The following is a 22,698-nucleotide window of genomic DNA, read 5'->3' as shown; positions in this document are numbered from 1 at the left end:
CCAAGGCTTTTTCAATAAGCTCTATCTCTCCACTAGATCATAGCACAATGTTGGGAGGTATTCAACATGACACCACACAACCACCTCTCTGAGGCACATACTCCACCTAGGTTCCTCAAAGTATATACTCCACAAGACCATTTCCTAATTCGGTGTCACAATACTTGAATTGGGGTGCAAATACTTGATTGGTCACAGTGCTTGACACAAGAAAATGTCGATCCATTGGACCATTCTTCTTAAACCTGGTCAATGTACTTGACTTAGGGTGTTAATCCTAATCGGACACGATAATGACACAAGAATGTCAGTCGAATTACCAAGGCTTTGTCGATAAGCTCTATCTCTCCACTAGATCAGAGCACAATGTTGGAAGGCATTCAACATGACACCACACTACCACCTCCCTAAGGCACATACTCCACCTAGGTTCCTCAAAGTATGTCCTCCGCAAGACCATTTCCTAATTCTGTGTCACAGTACTTGACATGGGGTGCCAGTACTTGATTGGTCACAGTGCTTGACACAAGAAAATGTCGATCCATCAAACCATTCTTCTTAAACTACGTCAATGTACTTGACTTAGGGTGTTAATCCTAATCGGACACAATAATGACACAAGAATGTCAATCCATAACGCTTATTCAATATACCATTCTCCCTATTCGAGTCCATGTACTTGAAATAGGGTGTTAATCCTGATTGGTCAAAGTACATGACATAGGGACGAGTTATCCACAAGTCCAAGCGTGTCTTAGAAATACATCAGCTACCTATTTGTTAGTGGAGATATATTGTAGCTTTTCGGCTCCATCCTACACCATTTATCAAATATAATAATACTTAATCACAATGTGTTTTGACTTTCCATGAAAAACAACTATATACAGCTTTGATCGTCACAGGCAAACCCAGCACACCATCAAACAATCCATCCAGCAAATTTTGGAGCCAACTCACTGCATATGTTCATCTTTTGCAAGGTTCAGTGCAACAGAGTTCCGCTTTTTGCTTATTGAAGAAATTGTAGCCAATCTCAAATAGAAACAACCATTATTAATATATTTTCTCATCAACAGCATTATCAGCCCAATCAAAATTAGTGTAATCAAATACATCAGAGAACCAATCAACTACCAACACAATGCTAGATCAACAATATAATAACTTTTGCAAATAGGTCTACAATCCATCATCCAAACTTGGAGGATCTTTTCTTTTACAAAAAAATATTTCATCAGGTTTCTAAGAAACCTCAAGTCCCAAATAGTAGTGCATGAAACCAAGATCCTTTATGTCAAATTCTACTGCCAGCTCCCTCTTAAACTGAAATGCCCTGCACTAGTCATCACCTATATAACGCAGTAGGATCATTGGCTTGTTCATTACAACTTTGATGTACAAGTTCAAATCAGCTTCACTTTTCACGGAACCAAGCTTTGTCAAGTAAGCATCAATATGAGAGTACCATATAACATTCTCTTTAATCTGGATCTTTGAGCAAATGTCTCATCAAAAATCAACTCCTTGTTGGAAGAATCTTCATAAATTTTGCTTTGAATTTCTATCTTGTTGCAAGCTAGATCTTGACTTTTCTTAGGCATAGCCAAGACATACTTCAAAATTCATCTTAGAACAAATAGACCATTGACTTAGAGATAGACTTCTTAACACATTCTTTGCTTTTCTCTTCTTCTATCTATCAAAGCCTTGGTTACTTCATCATATAATTGTAATCCTTACTTCTTTAAGAAAAAATTGTTAGTCTCCTTTGGATCTTCAAGATGAGATTGTCTTCTTTTCTTGGAGACACAAGAGTTTCTACAATATTAGAGTCTGTGGGAACATTTTTGGACTTCTTGTATGCAACTACTTACTTCAATCAATAGATGTTTCTACTAGACTTTTGAGAGAGCTTTTATGTAGACAACAGTCAAAGAGGTTTCTTCTCATAAGAATATATACACACTTCAAAGGATTGATTCTTTCTTCAATATAGATGACCATGAGCTCCCTCTTAATTTCAATCCCCTTGAACTAGTCTAGACAAACTCCTTATTGTGAATCCCAAATATACTAGCTCTCATAGGTCACATAACTATCTTGCCATTAATAAATTCTACTCTAATTATCATCTTCTAAACACGAAATGGAAAGTAAACTTTTACTTCAAACTTGGTACAAAAATGGATGTAGGATTATTGCAATGTACACCTGCCATGTTCTTCATTATCTTCAATAGTAGAAATCCTTGTGATTTTCTTCCTTGGGTTTCTTTAGAGTTTCTTCATCTCCAATTGTTGATGCTTGATACCTTTCCTTCCTCTTCTTATTCCTAGGATTCTTAGAATAATCTCTTTAGTAGTGCCCATATTCATGACATCTATAGCATTAGACTTTGGACATATTCTTGAGATTTGTTACCAACATTTGTAATTTGAAATCCAAATTTCTTTCCAAACCTCCTTGATCTAGCTACAAAAGCTTGAGAATCTTCATCATGAGGTTGAGTATTGTTTTTATCCTTCAGTCTTGATTCCTCGAAAGTGCAAGCAGCGCATAAATCTTCAAAAGTACGAGTTTCCTTTCTAGCATAAATGCCTCTAGCAAAACCATCCCCAATTTCAACTAAAGCATTGATTACAGTGGTGATCAATTCAAAATCAGATATAGTTCACCAACCCCTTGAAGTTGATCCATAATTTCTGATATCTTCATAAATTATGAAGCCACGATGTCATCCTTGTTCCATAGAGTTGATTCCTCAAAGATATCTTATGACCTGTTGTGTTGATAGAGTACAAGCTCACCAAAGTATCATAAGCTTCCTTGGATGTAGACAATTCTGAAACAAAAGTAATGAGGTGGTCTTTGATGGATTCAAAGAGAATCCTTTGTGCTTTGATTTCACCGTTATTATACTTGGCCACTTCTTGAGCATTGTCTTTATCTGGTAGTGGAACTTTGCCTTCAACAAATTGCATGACTTCATTTTCTACAAGGAATAGGTCAATCCTCTTCTTCCAAGCTTTGAAATTAGATGCTCCTTCAATCTTGCTGCCTGTTACCGCTCAAACTAGCAGGGATCCTAGAGGGACACTTGCTAGGTCAAGAGCAACAATGAAGCTAAAGTCCATTGTCACCACAGCTAAAGCTTCCTACTCTTTACGGACTTTCATCGAGGGGAAGATACCCGATATATAGAGAATCACTTATGAAGGATATATCAACTAAGATGGATGTGAGATGATCTCGATGACCCTTTCCTAGGAGAGACTCAAGAGTGGGGCCTACTTGCTTCTTAAGCAAGGTGCAAGGTTCTCTAAGATAGGGGAATAGCGATTTGAGGGCTTGGCTTAGGGAATGTGACTTGTAAAGGAGCTTCCTAAACCCTAAAATCCTTATCGAACTTGGTTTCCCAAGTGGTTTTTGAAGAGTTGACTTTGATAAGATATGGGATCACACGGGACCAATTAGACCCAGGTTAAGTCAAGAGGATAGGATTTAGCAACCAATGATATGCTTGAGCCTTGACCTAATTAGGGAGGGGAAAGGGATCAAGGAATGAATTTTCAATGGAAGGCAACGCAAGGATCCCAGTGAGGTTTCTAGCCTAAGGGAAACCAAGGGCAAGAATTAGTCTTCGAGCTAGGGCTTGCGATATCTCAAGATCCCACTGTCGGAATCTTGTGAAATTGGAGGGCTTCTTGAGGACACACCAGCGTTGTTGTGGACTGAAAATTGAATTATTTGGATGGCTAGATCGTGAGATAATTGATGCCCTAGGTGACCCTGAGGAATAGACCTAAAGAAGAGGAAAGAGAAGGAAAATAGGTTTCTTCGCTTGGCACTAGGGCAGCAGTAAAAGTAGCTACAAAGACTTTATACTTCGTTTTGAAAGATAAATAGCTTGTCAAGATGAATTTCAATAATGAAACATCCCTAGGAACATTCATTCATTATACATGGCCCATACACGAAGCATTCACTATCCATAAACAAAATTTCCACAACTGTGCATAAGAGATGCAGCAAATAAGTGCTAGTATAGTGAAATCCCAGCAACAATGTCTGTGACAAAATTAGAAAGAAAGAATAGCATTAAAATGTACTTACATGTATAAGAATATATCCAACCATCCAAAAACATGCCATCAAGAAGCTCCAAGACATATGAAAATTATCCAAACATCAAAAGTCATTCCATGCACCAAAATTCATCCTCCAAGAAGGATAGTGAAAGTCTCTAAAGAGAGACTAGTTCTAAATCCAAATGATGACGCTAAAATGAATCCTCATCACTTCTATTTATACACTTCTAATGATTTCAATTTAGATACTTGGGCCTACATTCGCCCCTAAAATAAAATAATGTGCAAAACAACTAATTTTTTGTGACAAGCCCACCAAACTAGCTCATAAACAAAAGAATAAGCTTCTCAAGAGGTCGAATGATCAATAATACATGTCGTTGGGCCTTCTAAGAAGCCTGATGAAGTCCATAAGTGCCATAATGATGAATAGGACTCCCAAAAGTAGTGGACAAGGGGTTGGCTCCTTGTTCTCCAAATAATAAACCTGTGGTGCTCCCAATGGGTGTGAGGGCACAAAAGTAACCTCATGGGTCTCCAAGTAGATCGAAGATGCCTATAGACCATCTGTAAGGGCTCAGCTGATGGTCTAAGTGATACCACATCAGCATACAAGTCTTAGGTCATCTGCCAAGAGCATGGTACAACTGTGGGGTCGGTTGGGCATGGTGAACCAAGTGCATCTTCCTCATCCAATAGGTGAACCAAGAGCAACCTTTGAACATCTTCAAGGATCCATGGAGTGTTGTCTACGAGAGTTAGGACCCCGTATAGGGAGACGAAACCCAAAACGGAGACCAACTGCAATATTACATAAGATCCAATGTGTCCCCTAAAGTCATTAAAAGGAAATAGAGTTAAAGAGCTTACAAACCATGGACAACAGGTGGGCACTTCATAATGGCATGCCCTTCTATATGGGCTTTGGCATGTGCTAATATCTCTAACGTCCAAATGGGGTTAACCAAGTATCCTATTACGTGGTTTCCAGTTTTAAAGGGGATAGTATGTCCAAGGTACATCCTTCAAAGGGGGGGTGACATGTGATAAAGATATGAATGGAGTAAAGAATGAAAGGGGCAGCCCTGGGCCACATGTTCAGGTACAAGGGTAGGTAATAAAAGGGAAGCCCACACTTGGGTATACAATGTATAGGAGTGAGCAATCATGGTGCATGAGGTGTCCTGGCCTTGATTTTTCCACCCTTCTTTATATGCATTTTCCCTTTTATGATTTTTCTTTATTAACTGCTAGGGGCTCAAGGGATAAGAGCATGATGTGTAAGGTATAGCAGTGGATACCCCGTTTAAGGTAGGGCGGTTCATTGCCCACAAGGGGTTGGGACAATCATGGGTTCCTGAGTGCTAAAGGAGGCTCATCTAGAGCCTATAGGAACCAGGCTGATGGCCATGATGATAGGATAGAGCTCGTCTATTGGTGTTTTCCCACGTGCTAAATGTGTTTGTCCTGACATCTTTTGCATTTTGTGGTACATTTTCCTGTTGAATGTGGCCAATTATGCTTTTACTTTTCTTTTCAGCTGCATCAACCTTTGGGGAATCATTCCAGACCCGACCCAAGGTGTGGGCAAGGGGAAGGGGAACGCTAACCCTATATGGACCCAGTGGAGGAATGTGGACCCAGGTGGGAGAAATGATGAATGGGGTTATAATGAGTGGAAAGGAAGTGATATATGCAGATAAGGGAGCAGGACCACACAACCAAAATCAGGGTTTCCCATGTAATACCATTCCTAAAACCCAAAGGTCAGTAAAAGAGATCCCACGAGACTACGGTCCAAGGTTAACATCCGAAATAGGTCTAGGGGCAAGAGCACAGACCTAGCTCATTCTTTCCATCGAATCCTCACATTAATCCATGCCCACAAATATCCATGATAAGAAAACTAAAATACTCAATTACCAAATGGCAAGGCATGCCTTTAGGTTCAAGAGGCACATCTTCAAACATTCGATCATGACAGATGGGTGAGGGACCACATGGTTGGCTCAGGTGGCGGAGAAATGGAACAACGAGCTAGTTGGTGGTTGCAAGGGACTGTTGGTTGCCAGCTGAGGACCATCTTGGAAAAAAAATCTCCTAGGGATATCACCCACAAAATGATGGGTAACATTTCCCTCTTTGCAGACAAATGCCAATGGATCAGAAGTCTTAGACATAGAGAATAGAAGGGTACTTACTTGGAAGAGAGAGAGAGTTGCTACAAGGTTGTCTTCAATCAAGGCTGCCAACGAGGTGTGATCTTCAAGCTTCCTTTCTTCACCAAAGCTCTGATACCATGTTGAGAAACCAAGTGCAATGTAGTCTGACACTTAATTCCTCTTCTTGATAATTACTTGTGAGAGTTAGATGTCTTCTTATTACTTCATGTCTTCTACATCAAGAAATTATACATTTGTTCAATCATTCAAGGAAATAGAGATCAGAATGCACAAGGGACAAGACACAATTTTGCGCTCGGAAAACCCACAATAAGAAAAACCCAGCAATCCTTTCCTTATAGAATCAAATCAAAATGAGAGAAATCCAAGCAAAGAACCAATACCAAATTTTCACCAAGATAGCAAGTCAAACCCTCCTCCAAATGCCCTTCCAAGGTCAAAGTCAACAATGGTCAAACTTATGGAATTCGGCCCTGCAACAAGGGGCTGAAATTCAGCCTACTACTGACCCGGAAAACTCAGCTTCTTCCACAAAAATAGACTCCTTCACACATGCAAGCTACTACAAATTGTTCTTGGTCAAAGATTCAGTCAACGAGGTATATTCTTCTTGTGCTTTGACTTCCTTCTCTCTCCTTTGACTTGGACTTCTTCCTTCGCTTGGGTGCATAAGGTACTTGTTTTTGTGATTACTGAATGAACTCCAAGTAGGTTGAATAGGTCTCCAATATATAGTTTTCCAAGAGGGTCGAATAGTTACTTTTAGGAGGGTAGGCCGACTTGGTCATCTTGTGGACTTATGACTCAAAATAAAAATTCAATTTCTCTTTCTTTTAAATGTCCAAATGGGACATGACACAAATAACTTTTCTTTTGACTAAAAAATAAATTCTTTGACTCTAGCATGAAGAACATGCTTGACAAATCATAATAAATATATCAATGATTAATATACAATATGAAGACCTAACGTAGTTACAATTTCAACATGTACAACTAAAGGACAAGCACATAAGAGAATAACATAACAAGCCAGATAAGATAGAATAATTTTATTAATGTCTAATGAATGACCATAAATAGGTCAATGGGACTAAAGGATACAACCAATATGAGTATTATGTGGGAGTGCAAACGCAACTCCTAAAGACTGCTAAAGCTAACTCTAGGGTAATATGAAGTACAAAAAAAATATACAATAATAGGGCAGCCTCATTAACATGTATATAATCGAATCACGTAGAAGGCTAGATGAATAAATCCAGGGTTGGAGATTGATGATGTCAAGAATGTCCGAGTCTAATAGCTAAGAAAGAGGGGCGACAATGGTGTTGGCATTGGCCCACTATCAGAGTTCCTCGCACAAAATGAGGAGTCCAGTTGCATGATCCTAGCGGGGATGTAGGAGTGAGGGATACTCCTAACATTTGAGGCCAAAGGAAAGAAGCTCTAGATAAGTCTTTGGTTGCTCCACTGAGGTTGGGGAGTGTTGAAATTTGGGGCAGGTTCAGGATGAATTTCGCCAAGAGAGATACAATTACCCCAAGGAAAATCCATATTGCCCCAAAGAGAATTCAAATTGGACAAAAGAAATATTATTACTTGATGTATCAAATTTACTTGGGCAAGTAATCTTTGGAACATGTGGAAAATATATTTAAATATTATAAAAAGAAAATGTGTATTTATGTTTCCCTCCAAAACTACATGACGACCTCATATATGTTCAAGCCAACCTACCCCAAAGGACAAAACCCTTCGCATGGAGGATCAACTATAAATTTGGCACCTATCCTACCATTAGGCAGAATCAACTCGGCCTATTTGAGGCATCCTTTTGTGCCCTATTATGGCTTCTCTTTGTGACAAGGTACTTGCCATCAGTCTTTTACATCACTTTCTAACAATCACTATTTATAGTATCTTCATTATCAACAGTATCTTTCCAAACCATTCAATGTGGAGTTAATCATGGCTCCCTCTATCCATCTGAAAAGTGAATGTCATCAAATACAACATGACCAATAGGCTATCTCGTGACATGCTACCTTTTCTTCCTTCAAGATCTACACATGTCTTCCATACTTGTTTTTAAGCCAAAACCAATGTTGTCCACTCAAGCCATGTATTCTAGAATTGAATTTAAACCAAGCAGTTGTATATATATATCTCAAGTATTATCTTTTCAATCTGTACTTTTGCAACATGATCTTCCACGTAGCGAAATCATATCTCAAACGAATCATCAATATCAAAGTTACTAAGTCATGATAGCCCTTTTTGTCAGGATGTCATGTTTTGCTGCTAGTTCATTATGAGGTCAATATCCCTTTGGATGGTCTATCTTCATACTAGAATCCTTCTTCATGCTTTTTTTCTTTTCAAACATCAATCAATGTGTTCATGAACATACCAACAAGCTTCAAAATCATATTCATCAAAGTTTTTGCAGGTGCTTCAAGAGACCATATTAGATGTTGTTCACAATCATAATGTGTGTTGCCATCTATCATGTTTCTTATGTCGAATAACCATATGGAAGAGTTATGTTCAATCCAATCTTATCCAAGACATACCATGTTGATGCCGCCAAGCACATTTCTGCAACCAACTCTTCCTACAATACTTCAAAAGACATATATTCTATTTCCTAATGAAGAGCTTCTAAAGATATGCAAACTTCTTTCTTCATTCCGCCATTTAGTTGTTTTCCTTTTGGACAAACTACATCTTTCCTTGAAGATGATGTCTAAGATGAGAAGCGCTCAATTATACCTTCATGCTTCAACTCGATTATCTCCATACATTGGAGCTTATTTGACGCTTGCTTTCATAATCTTTTAGTAAAAATATACTCTTGTCATGTTACAAAGATTCTTCCACATAGTGAATAGCCTTCATAATTACTGTGAAGGATCCTTGTGATCCTCTCTTGCTAGAAGACTGCCTTTTATAACAACATGATGTCAAAAATTAGTTGCATGGACTGCGGAATGTTGGATGGTCCAAAATCTTCTATCCTTGCTAGATGATTGCTACCAATTAAATGCAACTGATGGTGTAGACTCTAATCCTTCAATGCTTTGTGGTTCTTTTCACGATGCCATGCTCCAAAATCCAAAACTCTTCTACAAATGTAATTGCACATACTACTCTAACTGCCATCTTCTTGAAAGAGAAAACAAACTGAAAGTAAACCTAGTAGTGCAATTCTTCAATAATAAAGGTCTTTAAAACCTTCACTCTTCAACCTATTTTCAGGTTCTTATTTTTCTTTACCTGTGTGAGCTCAACTTCTTTCCTTCCTCTTGTTGTCCATCCTATTTTGACGATCTTTGGGACAATCTCTCTTAAAGTATCCATATTCATTGCATCCAAAGCATTGTACTTTAGACATATCTTGTCTTCCTCATGGTTGACTGTTGTTGTTCCATTGACGACGTTCAAACTTTCCAAACTTCCCTTTTTTTATTTACTTTAGCAACAAAATCTTGAGACCTTTCATTTGGATTGGTGGCATCTTTTGCCTTCAATCTTGTTTCCTCTAGCATACACAAAGACCATAGCTCATCAAAGTTCGGAGTTTCCTTTCTTGAATAGATGTTTGTCACAAAACTACTCCATTCTGGATGTAATGCATTGAGTATACAAGTTGTTAATTCTGAATCAAAAACAACTTCTCTAAGCCCTTGTAATTGATCCTTCAATTGTGAGACCTTTAAGAGATATGAGGCCAAGTCTTCATGCTTCGATAACCTTGTCTTGTAAAGCCTATTCCTAAATGATATATTGTGACCCATAGTACTAATTGAATATTATTTCACAAACTTGTCATAGATTGTCGTAGATGTGCCCAAATCTGCAACAAAAGGAATGAGATTATCCTTGATGGATTCTATAAGAATCCTTTGAGCCCTAACTTCTTCTTTCATGTACATGCCCAATTCTTGAGTCTTCTCCTTCTCTGGTTCTGCAACTTTAACTAGAATATAGTCCATGACTTCATTTTCTACGAGTATAGAATCTATTCTCTTCTTCCATGCTTGAAAGTTTGCTGATCCATCAAGCTTATTTCTTTCCTTACAAAATAAAGTCATTTGATTCAAAAATTGAGACAGAGAGAATAATGTGGAACTTACTTGATGCAAGAGTATCTAGCTTGATGAGGAGGTCTTCAAATACCTTGATGTTCTCAAGACTTCCAAGAGAATTCAAAGATGAATAATGATGCCTTCAAGGGTGTAGATGATGTTCCCAGGATTCTTGACACTTCCAAGATGACAATTTCTAAAGATGTCTTCCAAAAAGATTCCACAAAGGTTTTCCAAAAGAGAGAGATTAATATCCTTATTCAAGATGATGATCTGTAATCAAGAGCCTTCAATGATAGAGAAAGAGGTGATAGCTTTGATGTAATAGCCTTCCTTGTGCCCTTCTTGGTGTCCTACAAATGATGTTCTCCAAGGTAATGTTGAGAAAGTTAGAGGCAGCAAGTGTAGGTGATTTCTCTTACTTTAATAGCTCCTTGTGGTGTATTTTTACTTTACTTGATTAACTTCTTCTTTCCTTTATTATTATTAGTGTTATCTATCATCAAACAGCTACCAAATCATAGAGAACAAGAGACAATAGGACATAAGATGTAGACGATCAGCCATGGTGAAAACCTCTCCAATTGAGAGGAAAACCCACTAGAATTCTTCTCTTATTATAGAGCTTCAATTGACGAATTCCAAGACCTGTGACCCTTGACCAAGACCCTCCAAGACCAAGTCAATTTTCCTTCTTGAGCAATTTCCAGCAACAAACATCAACCTTCCAACAACTTCTCCAACGACTTCAACATGTTGACATGGCGAATTTTCGCTATACCAACGAGGGGAACTAATCCGATCACAGACCCCAATTAGATCTGCTTTCGTTTGGGGTGGCTAGTTCCAATGGGTTTTAAAGGATCCCGTAAACTGTTATAGGTGTTGAAAGATTGCTTCCAAGAGGAAGACTTCAATTAAATCAACAAAAGGAAACAGCTAACCTATATGTCTCAAATTCTATCTACACTACTTCTCACTACTTAAGCTAGTCCTAACTATCCTAATCTACCCTGCAGGAGCATAACAAAAGGAGGTTAAACATCATATATAGATTCCAAGTCCAAATGAATCAATCACCGGTACACATAAGAACAAGGTTGTATTAAATCCTAATTGCAATCCAATTATTTATACAGGAATACACATTCCTTTCCATACAAATAACACTTGCAACTGATGTTTAACAAAATTTAGAATCAACAACCTTTCATGAGTTAAACATGCTATTGAATTATATTCGAATAACCAAGAATAACCATGAACTGTATGTTATCAATATGCACAAAGCAAAACACATTTATCTTTATGCCAGCAACAACACTCTGATTCTAAACACATGAAAGTAGAGAAAAAAAAAAAAAAGAGTTCCTTCTTGACCCAAACAGTCTTCTTTATTCACAATAAATCAAAGGTTGTTCTGCCCAAAAAAAAAGGTCCTCCCTTCATCTCCGAAGGTAATATTTATGCAGAAGGAACTGACCCTCCGTCTTCCCTTAACCTTTCACCTCCCTCTTCTTTTCAATTTACAAATTAGAATATACAATCGTAGAACAGTCGGTGTAACCGCTGACACGTAAAGGCCACATCTGCTGGAGCGTTTCATTCCTGGGGAAATGAATAGATGTCAATTGAAAGGAGGAGGTATGCGTGTCATTTTTTCATGATAAGGCCCGAGACCGCATAACCTTCGGAACACACAGGTAACACCTGGAAACATGACCGCCAATGCCTAAAGCCAAATCTTTAAATAAAACATATCCGCATAGATAAACTCTTCGGATCCGCTCATGCATCTTTTATCTAGAGCCATACTTGATGCTTATACATCCGTTCTTCAAACTTGCTTGCCTTCTCTCGGTCCTTGCCTGCAGAGATAACAGACATCAACTATGCTTATGAAAATATGATAGAAATGCTTAAAAAACATAAGTCTTGCCTTCATTAAACGTTTATAACATCAAAAGGAACAAATGTGAAAGAATCGGCCCCTGTTTTTTAATTCACGCATTGATTAAGTCCCGCAAGCATAAACTCAATTTACATTGAAAATCATCGCATAACATAGAACCGGATCCGAAATTCAGACTTGAAATATTATAGACGAGAATCCATACCCTATCGGGCCCGCAAAACACTATCGCATCGCATCGCGCCGTATGTTTAAGTTTTGGGCTTTGCCGATTGCGACTTGCGATTGGCCGGACCCGAAATATATATGTGTCGCAGTCAATAATCCCTTTGGGTCCACCACATAAGATTTCCTTTGAAAACCGGGACCGGAACACTTAATGAAAACACAGGGAAAACCTGCAGCCAGACCATAAGGCCGGATTTCAAATGATATACACCCGGGCCTATAGTTATCGTCGGGTCCGCCATATCGCATCGCAATGCTTCAATGGCGAGTGAATGGACCTTGGGTTTCATCAAAGCCCGATTGTGATATGCGATGGGCTCCAGACACGAAATATATATATGTTGCGCTTAATAGTCCCGGCAGGTCCACCTATGGGCTTTTCCTTTTAAATACCGGACCACGACAATTTATCGAAAGCATGGGAATACACGGGAAAAACCCACATTTGACCGTAAGGCCGGACATGAAATACTATATACCCGAATTCATAGTTATCGGCGGGTCCGGTATATCACAGCGCACCTTATATATAACCCTTGGGTTTCGCCGATTACGATATGCGATTGGGGAAGCGGACCAGATAATGTATGTATTATACTTGATAGTCCTGTCAGCGTCGCTGTATCACATCGGCCTTATGGCTCGGCTTTGACTCCCACCGATTGCGATATGCAAAAGGCTCCGAACCCGAAAATATATATATTATGGTTAATAATGTCGTCGGGTCTAGTGTATTATGGTACACGTGTGTCAATGTCGATTGCGATAAGCGAAAAAGGGAGAGTTATGCATGTTGTCAAGCATTTCTATTATCAAAGCGTTGATATAGAAACAAGGGTGTGATGGGAGGTTTTGAGGGTTGAAACAGTCCCGGTGAAGGATATGAATGAAGGGCTAGAAAGGGTTATAGATGAATCATGTGACAAAGATTTATTAAGGGGGCCTTAATCATTAAGAGTTGAAGATGTGACTTGGCAAAGAGTTAAAATCCCTGGGATAAAAAAGATCATTCAGAGAGTTATTATTCGGAGAGGTGAAAGGTCAAACTCCTAGGGGACCCATTCAAAATTGCTACCAGGGCAGGTTTTAATAGGGTGGTGGTTGTGGCCACAACAAATGGCGAACTGCTAGGTGAACCAGTTATCTCTGTTTCCAAATAAACCTTGGATCAATAGAACATCGGGGTGTTAAGATAAACTTGAGATGCAAACTGTATAGATGGACAGGCATGGGTTCCACTTCAACATTAATTGCTTCAGGTGGGATAAAGACAAATAGCTTCTACTTGTTGATAGGGCTTTGACAGGCATTCTCCAATGGTAGTATTGTGGGATTTATTGACCCTCCTTTACCTGTTTTCTACTTTCATAAGTCCTTTCAGGGCCATCACTGGTCTGTCAATACCTGTTTAGGTGTGTACCTTAGCTCTTTATAGCTCATCAAACTTGATGTAGATATGTTTATTTGCACTTTATATAAGAATTTCAGTGCTACATTTTCATATGATTGAATGGGGCGCAGTCATGGATCATGCCATATATTTAAACCGCTTAAGCAAGGTTGGGCTTGTTGTGTCAACCGGTACTCTGAACCTAACAACAGTCCCTACTCTAACCGGCTTCCCAAACAACCTGTCCTTCCAGATTGGCACAAGGACTTGACATTTCATTTTCTTTTAAATAAGTCCTTCCAATTTCAGGCACAAGGACTAGAGCACAATTGGATTTGCCACAGGGTGTATGACAGTGAGCTTAGCCCATGAAAGGAGGTATACTTGTAGATGACAGGTATTGGAAACTTAGTGTGGTGGACGGGACCAATGGAGAATAGTTGCAAACCTTACAGGCAAGCATAGGCTAGGTCTGAGTGGGATTTAATTAGAAATGCAGCGTTCCTCCATGCCAGTCCAGCTGTAGTTACACATTTTTTGTTTTATAAAGATGCCCCTACATGCTCCAGGTATCCAGGTTATCAACAGATCTTACCTAGTTCCCAACAGATGCTAATGAGTGGCTTCGATTTGAATTCCACAGCTGATTTTCAAGTTCTCATGGGCTCATTGAAATTTTGTTTGATTTGCAAGGTAATGATGGATTTAGGATCAGCAGACTCATCAACAAGTTAATGAGGGGTGCAAAAGCTGAAGGCAGTGAATGAGGGCAATCTGAAGAAAGTTATAGAAGCAAAGACAAGAGTGGAGGACCGAAATCTGTTGGTTAAAATGAACTGAAATTCAAAGGAAAATAAACTCTGTGGAAATAACAAGAACGGAAGGGACAAAAAGATAACTAAGCTAACAGAACAATAAAAATGAATCCTAACCTACTCAGGAAATAAGCACCATGTGGTGGTTACTGGAAGTATCTCTTAAGATGTTGGCCATTAACAGGGAGTTTTTCAGTGTCTCCCTATAAAGTTTTCAATCTGTAAGTCCCCTGACCAATTTTCTCCTTAATTTGGAACGGGCCCAGCCATAAATGTTGGAATTTCGTGTGTTTACCTTTTGGCTCATTCAACTTGTCCCCATTTCAGGACTAGCTCACCTACCTGGTAATCTTTATCTCCTGCCAGATGGCGATCAAACCATCTCTTCACAATCATTTGGTGATTTCTGAATTTATTTATGGCTTTATCTCTCAATTCCTCCAACCTCACCAGTTGGTTGATCCTTTTTTGAAGTAAAGCTGAAGGGGTCCCTCTTGAAGCTTGGGAGAGCTGTAAGGAGGGAAGGGTGACGTTGGCAGGTAGGATGGCTTCCTGTCCATAGACGAGGAAGTATGGGGAGTTTCCTAATGCCACTTTTATGGTGACTCTATCGGCCCAAAGGGCATTTGTTAGAAGCTTAGAGCGTTGTGCTAGTTCCTCTGGTTGTCGGCGACAGATTTACGGATTATGCGGATGAGGTTTTTATTTGAGGACTCTGCAACTCCATTTCCCTGGGGGTAATAGTTCGATGCATACCTTATGTGAATTGATTTATCAATAGCAAATTCAGTTAATTTCAGTGATGAAAAGTAAGAATCGTTGTCAAATATGAGAGTGTCGGGGATGCCAAACCTGTTGATAATAAATTTCTCAACAAATGATATTACCTCGTCATCGTTTACCTTCCAAAGCGGGATAGCTTCGATCCATCTGGTGAAGTAGTCGGTCGCCATGAGTATATACTTATGCTGCTGTGAAGAGTTTGGGGTGATCTCCCCTCTGACATCTAGGCCCCATTGCTAGAACGGGCGATAAATCATAACGGGCCTGAGGGGAACGGCTGGCTTTCTTTCTCATCCTGCGGCGGTTTGACACACCTTGCATTTGCGAGCGTAGGCATGCGAGTCTCTGAACACTGTGAGGCAATAATATCCAGCTCTTAATATTTTGTGAGCAGTGGTCTCTCCGCCATAGTGACGACTTGCTGGGCCGTTGTGCATTTCTTTCAGGACATGATCGGCATCATCCTTTTCCAAACACCTCAGCCAGATTCCATCATAATTTTTTTTGTATAATGTGTCATTGGCCAAGTGATACTGATTAGATTTCAATCTGAGCGCTCTCCTTTGTGATGCATCCATGTGTTCAGGACATGATCCCCATGTTAAGTAAAAACGTATGTCATAATACCACGACTCAGGATCCAAAAGGGCTTCTGACACTTCGCGTTCATACATCAGCGTCTCATTAATCCATAGGGGCTCCTCCTTGAGTTCTAATTGTTCATTTTGCATGCTCTGCGTTTCTAGTTCTTCGGATGCCCCTTCTTTATCCTCCAAGGCTTCTGTTGCTAGCCTACACAATCCCTGCCCTCGAACTATCTTTGTTGGTTTAATCTCGAGGTTGAATTCTTGAAGTGCAGTTATCCAATTCCCTCTCTGTTCACCCATTTCCTTTTGCACGAAGAGAGCTCTTACAGTAGGATGAGGAACGATTACTTTAGTCCTGGCCTTTAATAAATAAGGACGGAAGTGTTTTACGGCTTTAAAAACCGCAAAGCCTTGTTTCTCTACGTCAGGGTAGTTCAATTCTGCTCCCTAGAGATTAGAGCTCATATAAGAAATAGGGACTTCGTTGCCATCATCATTTTTTGAGTGAGGACTGCGGCATATGAAACATCAGAAGCAAAAGTGTACAAGAAGATTTCCTTATAGAAATCGGGGTTGACCAACGCAGGAACTTTTGCGATGGCCTCCTTAATTCGCTGAAACGATTTCTTAGCTTCATCGCTCCACTTGTACACAACGTCCTTCTTCATCATTAGCTGCAAGGGACGCACTATTTCTGCGAAACCTTAGATAAATTTCCTAACGAAATTAATCTTCCCGAAGAAAGATTGCATTGTCCTTTTATTTGTAGGGGGTTGTATTCTCATGATGGTCTCTATTCTTTCAGGATCAATAACAATCCCTTCTTTAGAGAGGATATGACCCAGTAGTTTCCCTTCTGTAACCACGAAACGCTCTTCTTGGGATTCAACGATATTCCGTATCTTCGGCATCTTTTGAAAATCTGTTTATTGCAGTTTCTTCAATTGTTTTTGCATGGAATTCTCCAAAACAGGTTTCCGTGGCACAAACATTGAAACTATAATTCCCAAGGATAGAGTTGGTAAACATTACAGGTTCATTAGGGCCGTTTAATTCCGTCACCACATACTTCATGTATCTTTCTCGATCAATTCTCAGCATATCAACTTTTCCCTTCTGAGGCAGCAAGAGATGGGACCAATCAATTGAGAAATATCCATTCAGTTTTGTTGACCAGTCCCTACTAAGCAGCATTCCATAAGCCTCGGGTATGTCGACTACCACTATGTCAATGACTTGTGTGTACTATGGTTTGGCAGCCATCCGAATCAGCGAATCTTTCAATTCTCCAATTACTTTCACATTCGTTCCATCCAGTTGCATAATTCGAGTTCCAGTTTTCTCGAGTACTTCATGAAGTCGTTTAGCAACAGCATAAGGCATAACAGTGGACAAGGCACCAGAATCTACCAAGCAATTGTATACGTTCATGTTAAAGATTTCAAATGTGATAACGAAAGGTGGAGTCATGGATTTCGATTTCCTTCTTATCATGGCCGCACTGACATCTTGGGGGGTTCGATTCATTTTTGACATAGTGGCTTCCATAGCGATGGTGTTTGCGCTGTACTGGAAGTACTGATAGATCTGGACACCGAATTCTTGGTTTGGCTGCTCGAGATGGTGGGGGTTTTGCAATTTCGTTCATTCATAGCTTTCAACAGCAAATCTATTTGCTGAGTTAACTTCAACAACTCGAAGTATGTGATAGCCCTAGATTTCTTAAGATCATCCGCAATGTTGTAATCAATGTTATAAATAGGGTAGGGCAGAGTAAACATACTGGTTTTGCCATTTTTAGGTGGGAGCTTACCATTTTGAGTCGCCTTCTTCACAGGCAGAGATGTGTTCTCTTTCTCTGGATAGTTTGCAACTAGAGTGTTCTTGGACTCACCACTAGGTCTACCCTTCTCAACAAGAACTTTGGGAGCAGATACCTTCACAGGGCAAACATCTTTCTTTGTTTGGTCTACAGGCTTCATCACGCCCACAAGTGGACCTTTACTTCGCGTGTGGATTTCATTAGTGTGGATTTCCGCAGTGCTATCTTCTTCATCGTCATCATTCTCATTTGTATAGAAATCCAAGAGTACATTGATTTGAGATTCTTCGTCCAAGGGTTCTTCTACTTGGTATTCTTCCTCATTTTCTTGTTTTGGCTCCAGCTCCACTATAGGTTCTTCTTTGTTAAGGAGCGATCCAATAAGAGCCAGCTCTTCCATATTTAGATTCCCTTCATTGGGTGGAGCAGGCAGTGCAAGTTGACCCTGACCACCTTATGTCTTCTTACGATAGAAAGGTTTGAAAGATTTTTTGTTGTTATAATCTCCTCCATTCCCGCTTGTACTCTCTCCAGAATTCCTTTTCATATCGATGACTATGTTTGTCAACTTCTTAATGATCCGATGCAAACCTTCCACATCTATGGTATCCTTTTCTTTGATTTCAGCCCCTTTGTTATCACTCCCATTATTCTTCTTGGATGCTTGAGAGGCTTTCTTTTCTCCGGTTGTATGATGGCATGTTGTGAGACTAATCATTTCATTCTCGACTTTTACTGCTTCATCGATAAAACCCTGTAAGGCTTGTGCGCTACTCCTTTTGACCCACATCGTAGTAGGGACAGGGAGAGCAGTGATGTAGAATTCCATGAGCACCTCCTCAATAGGTCTAGCATTAACAGGGATTCTATTGAACAAAGTGTTGAACCGGATGTTAAAATCCTTGACCTTTTCTTTGGTTTCCATTTTCAAACGGGATAGTTCTAAAACTAAGGTCGCAGGTGTTTTGTCATCGCCATACTTGTCTAAAAAGGCATGTTGAAAGGCAACCCACGAGGTGATTGATCCTGTTCTCAAGCTAAAGTACCATGTGGAGGCCACACCAATCAGAGTAAAAGGGAATAGGCGACATACTATATCTTCACCGGCTACCCCCAACATGCGCACGGCCAAGAAGAAAGAGTGAATATGGTTATCAGCGGTGTCTCCCCGCTCGGGGTCGAATTTAGGAAGTACTCTTTCTGCATTCTTGGGTAAGGGATGTTGTTGCCCAAGTACCGCTACGGCATCCTGAGCGAGCCAAGGAGGGAGTGCTCCCAGTGTAGGTGGAGGTTGATTCCCTCCTGGAGGAGGTGGTGGAGGTTGATTCCCACCTGGAGGGGGAAGTAGAGGTCGATTCACGTCCAAAGGGGGAACGTTAGCCATATTCTGGTTGAGGGTTTCTTCGAGGCGTTCTTTGCTAGGATTTCCCAAATCGAACCAAGGATTACCATCAGAGGGGGAATCTTCAGGAATTTCTTCCTAAGGAGTGTCGATACTTTGCAAAGAGTCTAGCACAATATCTTCAAGAGAAGGGGTTGCAAATGTCTCTTTGCTTATGGGAAGGATCGTTGGCTTTCTTTTAGCTGTCAGAGGTAAGGAATGGAAGATGGGAAGTTGATATAGGGAGCGAGCGTAGGCACGAGTAAGCACTCTAACTAGTTGATCCTGAGTGACAGGATACTCCCACAGTCTCTCTTCTTTGGGTGACCCGGACACGGGACTGAGAGGGATCTTTGTTTCTTCGAAATGAGGCTCTTCCCAATGGGTGGAATGATCTTTTCGACCTTTACGATCCATACATTAATCTTCTTGAATCCATGCATGGCATTTATAGATGAAATCTTGAAAAGTTGTGGACGACAATTCAGGCCCTCCTTCTAGCTCCAATTTGTTGACATGGCGAATTTTCGCTATACCAACAAGGGGAACTAACTCTATCACAGACCCTAATTAGATCTACTTTCATTTGGGGTAGCTAGTTCCAACAGGTCTTAAAGGATCCTGTAAACTGTTATAGGTGTTGAAATATTGCTTCCATGAGGAAGACTTCAATTAAATCAACAAAAGGAAACAACGAACCTATATGTATCAAATTCTATCTACACTACTTCTCACTACTTAAGCTAGTCCTAACTATCCTAATCTATCCTGCAGGAGCATAACAAAAGGAGGTTAAACATCATATATAGATTCCATGTCCAAATGAATCAATCATTAGTTCACATAAGAACAAGGTTGCATTAAATCCTAATTGCAATCCAATTACTTACACAGAAATACACATTCCTTTGCATACACATAACACTTGCAACTAATGTTTAACAAAGTTTAGAATCAGCAACCTTTCATGAGTTAAACATGCTATTGAATTATATTCCAATAACCAGGAATAACCATCAACTGTATGTTATTAATATGCACAAAGCAAAACACATTTATCTTTATGCCAGCAACAACACTATGATTCTAAACACATGAAAGCAGAGAAAAATAAATCTGAAAAAAAAAAAGGCTCCTTCTTGACCCAAACAGTGTTCTTTATTCACAATAAATCAAAAGTTGTTCTGCCCAAAAAAAAGTCCTCCCTTCATCTTTGGAGGTAATATTTATGCAGAAGGAACTGACCCTTCGTCTTCCCTTAACCTTTCACCTCCCTCTTCTTTTCAATTTACAAATTAGAATATACAATCATAGAACAGTCGGTGTAACCGCTGCCACGTAAAGGCCACATCTGTTGGAGTGTTTCATTTCCTGGGGAAATGAATAGATGCCAATTGAAAGGAGGAGGTATGCGTGTCATTTTTTCATGATAAGGCCTGAGACCACATAATCTTCGGAACACACAGGTAACACCTAGAAACATGACCGCCAACACCTAAAGCCAAATCTTTAAATAAAACATATCCACATAGATAAACTCTTTGGATCCGCTCATGCATCTTTTATCTGGAGCCATACTTGATGCTTATACATTCGTTCTTCGAACTCGCTTGCCTTCTCTCAATCCTTGCCTGCAGAGATAACAAACATCAGCTATGCTTATGAAAATATGATAGAAATGCTTAAAAAACATAATTCTTGCCTTCATTAAACGTTTATAACATCAAATGTAGCAAATGTGAAAAAATCGGCCCCTATTTTTTAATTCACGCATTGATTAAGGCTCGCAAGCGTAAACTCGATTTACATTGAAAATCATCGCATAACATAAAACCGGATCCGAAATCCGGACTTGAAATATTATAGACGGGAATCCATACCCTATCGGATTCGCAAAACACTATCGCATCGTATCGCGCCGTATGTTTAAGTTTTGGGCTCTGCCGATTGCGACTTGCGATTGGCTGAACCCGAAATATATATGTGTCGCGGTCAATAATCCCCTCGAGTCCACCACAAAAGATTTCCTTTGAAAACCGAGATTGGAACACTTTATCAAAACCACAGGGAAAACACGAGAAAACCCGTGGCCTGACCATAAGGCCAGACTTCAAATGATATACACCCGGGCCTATAGTTATCGTCAGGTCCGCCATATCGCATCGTAATGCTTCAATGGCGAGTGAATGGACCTTGGGTTTCATCGAAACTCAATTGCGATATGCGATGGGCTCCGGACCCGAAATATATGTATGTTGCGCTTAATAGTCCCAGAGAGTTCGCCCTATGGGCTTTTCCTGTTAAATATCGAACCACAACACTTTATCGAAAGCATGGGAATACACGGGAAAAACCCGCATCCGACCATAAGGACAGACTTGAAATACTATATACCCGAATTCATAGTTATCAGCGGGTCCAATATATCACAACGCACCTTATATATAACCCTTGGGTTCCACCGATTGCGATATGCGATTGGGGAAGTGGACCCGATAATGTATGTATTATACTTGATAGTCCTGTCAGGTCCGCTGTATCACATCGGCCTTATGGCTTGGCTTTGACTCCTGCCGATTGCGATATGTGAAAGGCTCCAAACCCGAAAATATATATATTATGGTTAATAATGCCGTCGGGTCCAGTGTATCATGGTACGCGTTGTGTGTCAATGTTGATTGCAATAAGCGAAAAAGGGTGAGTTATGCATGTTGTCGAGTATTTCTATTATCAAAGCGTTGATATAGAAACAAGGATGCGATGGGAGGTTTTGAGGGTTGAAACAGTCTCGGTGAAGGATATGAATGAAGGGCTAGAAAGGGTTATAGATGAATCATGCAGCAGAGATTTATTAAGGGGGCCTTAATCATTAAGAATTGAAGATTTGACTTGGCAAAGAGTTAAAATCCGTGGGATAAAAAAGATCATTCAAAGAGTTATTATTCGGAGAGGTGAAAGGCCAAACTCCTAGGGAACCCATTCAAAATTGCTACCAGGGCATGTTTTAATAGGGTGGTGGTTGTGGCCACAACACAACCCCAACAAAAAATTTTGCAACTTTGACCTAGCATCTTCAGCAACTTCGACCTTGATGCAGCTTCGACCTTGCAACTTCACAGTTTCAACATTGCAGCTTTCACAACTTCGACCTTGCATCTTCACAGCTTCAATGCAACTTCAAAATTTCATCTTTCCCAGTAACTGTAGAAACCCTAACAAAAGAGAGAGAGAGAGAGGCCCAAGAACTTTGAACTTGTTCTTCTTCTCTTTGTTCGTCCTTTTCGAGCTTCTATCTTGAGGAGATCGAACTTGCTTAAGAATGTGTCCAAATGAGGTCGAGTTCCTTCTTATATATAGGCTTTTGAGGGGTAAGAATTGTTATCTTTAGGCCTACTTGTCCCTTCATGTAGGCCAA

At 39.9% G+C, this 22,698-nt stretch overlaps 1 protein-coding gene across 2 annotated transcripts in view; it reads right to left on the bottom strand.

The window, feature by feature from the left end:
• Positions 1-22,698, bottom strand: part of LOC149197539 (O-fucosyltransferase 29-like) — a 208,643-nt gene that overhangs the window by 67,486 nt on the left and 118,459 nt on the right. The window lies entirely within an intron of this gene.

This window comes from Pinus tabuliformis, chromosome 2_2 (assembly GCF_031772625.1).
Source record: "Pinus tabuliformis cultivar Carrire ecotype Pingquan chromosome 2_2, CPIR1, whole genome shotgun sequence".
NCBI classification, from domain to species: domain Eukaryota; kingdom Viridiplantae; phylum Streptophyta; class Pinopsida; order Pinales; family Pinaceae; genus Pinus; species Pinus tabuliformis.
Note: the sequence above shows the minus strand (reverse complement) of the source record. Positions and strands in the feature narration are given on the sequence as shown.